A 2,618-nucleotide genomic window follows, 5' to 3' on the forward strand; every position below is an offset into this window, starting at 1 on the left:
CAAAATGTGACATGTAAATCCAAACGGAGAGAATAAAAAAAATTGTTAGAAAATGTTCTTTTTGAATGGCCCTATTAGTCGAACTTCAACCCTAATATCGAATACGGAATGAAAAATTGAAAAACAAAATGACACATTTTACTATTGAATATGTTTGTGATAGGATTTTGTTTATAAGATACTCCCCCGTTTTTAAAGAATGACCTACTTTGCTTTTTAGTTTATTTCAAAGTGAGTGAACTTTTTTATTGACGATATTTTAGTACCAATTTTCCATATGACATATTAAGATCACAAGATTAAAGGATATTTTGATACATCTGACATAACTTTAAGTTAATACTACAAGAATCAATAGTCTTCTTCCTTTCCTTAAACTCTGTATCAAGTCAAATCAGATCATTCTTTTTAAAACGAAGGTAGTATAATTTTTTTGTTTTCTAATCAAACATTTTAATCCTCTATATTTAAAAAAAAATATAACACAAATGTTGACTTGAATTAATTTCTATTTTTATGTGGATGTAAGTGCTTAATTTAAACAAAAAACATGACGACTATTAGTAACTAAATATATAAAAATATAATTATATTTGATTTTCTTAAATTTAAGAAACAGGGTGGATATTTTTATTGGGTATCTTTATTATGAATGTGATGATAAAAGATTTAAGAAAGAAAATTGAGATATCTATTTTTCAATATTATAAATAGGAAATGAACCGCAAATAGCTTATATTATTAGTAATAACTTATTGCACTTGAAACATGTAATTATTTTATTTATCTATTTTAAAAAAGAATTTACTAATATGTGGATCCTCAAAGCAGCCGCTCTCTGTATTTCTGTAAAAGGATATTTTAATAAATTTATTATATAAGAGGTTTAAATACTTCTCAAGAAATAAGCACTAATATTATTATACTTTGTGTAGGATTTCGCAGTGTAAATAATTTAAATGCGTAATTTGAAATATAAAAACAATTAAGTTATATTATAAGAATATTTAATGTAATTATTTTTAAAAATAAAGTAGGCAGAGAAAGAACTCAATTGTCAATTCATACTGATGTGTTCTAATTTAAATTGTACTCCCTCCTTTAAAAAAATAAATATAAATAACATAAATACGAACCCTCTCTCCCTATTAATATGCATAATATAGCCGACATATACATAACATTCTGTATATATGTTGGAATTTTTGTAATATGTTTAGGGAGTTGGGACTTTTTGTAATATTGAAAACATAAATTGTGTATTTGTGTAATTTTTAGAAAAAAAAATCCCATACATTCCTTTTTAGTTCGTTTTAAAAAGAATAACCTCTTTTCATTTTTAGCAACTTTTTACTTTTAACTTTACACGTAGCATGCTTAAGACTACAAGATTGAAGGACATTTTGATACATTTGTCATATCTTTAATTTAAGACCACAAAATTTAAAAGATTTCTTTATTTTTTAAAACTTTTTGTCAAATCAAACTAGGTCATTTTTTTTTTAAATGGATGCAGTAGTATGTTGACATTAATCTATTTTGCAGGATGACCTGATTTTCTGCTTTTGTTCTATTCTATCGGGAGATTTGTTTTGTATTCATTGATTTAATTATATATGATTACTTTTACAATAAATCATATGAAAGTTCATAAAAAAATCTCTAATATCTATCTCTAATGCAGACTTTATTATATGAGTGGTTTTTTCAAAATACCTGATTGGGATTAAACCTTCTTGAATACAACTAACATCAGCACCACTATCAATCATAGCAATATTAGTAACAGAAAATTCCTTATTTATCAAAATAGTGCAGTTTACATACCATTTATGAGCAGTAATCGGATTAAGCCTAAGTCGGAAGATCGAACCAAAGCACCAACCGAAATAGAAAAGAATCTTAAGTAGTTTTATGACTGTATGGACGACTATTTTACCCAAACATGGGGCCTGTCAGAGATTTAATAACCTTATGTTGAACCTGTGTGTCTAGAAGTTCTAATTGTGCGAAAATTCGCCCTTTCCTTAACAATACGGGCTAGAGAGGCACAACTTACTAGACGGCGTCACAGAGACAAGGTTAACATAAGTATATTGAACTCGACTGTACCTCCATTTTGGAACCAAGTCAAGAAATTAAAAAGATTCTTTTATATTTTGATAGAGTCTGGAGCTTTCTAATTAACATGTCAGCAAAGTTAGAACTTCAACATAGATATAAGAAATCGTTCAGCCGGACATGGTCACGGCTAGATTATGGTAGAAGTTTTAATTGAATTACTACAATAAGTAAAAGATATGTACCTGACTATCTGGACACCAGACGGAAATAGTAGTAACTGCTTGTTTATTTGATCTTCTGATATTACAAAGAGAGATATTCGAGAGAGAGGGGAGAGGTTTTTCAAAGAGAATTTAAAGAAAAACTTGATGCCTCTATCTGAGAATGAGGCGCCTATAAATAATAGAAAAGGGAATCTTGCACAGTAATATATGGGGCCCTGTGCATAGTATTTTTACTGTTACAACAAAGATTTTTATCAAATAGTCATGTCATGTCTTTTGTCAGGGCTTGTCTTTTCCTTTCCATTTTTTGATGAAGGCTTCGGCTTTTTC

The sequence above is a fragment of the Capsicum annuum genome, chromosome 7 (genome assembly GCF_002878395.1).
Source record: "Capsicum annuum cultivar UCD-10X-F1 chromosome 7, UCD10Xv1.1, whole genome shotgun sequence".
NCBI lineage: Eukaryota > Viridiplantae > Streptophyta > Magnoliopsida > Solanales > Solanaceae > Capsicum > Capsicum annuum.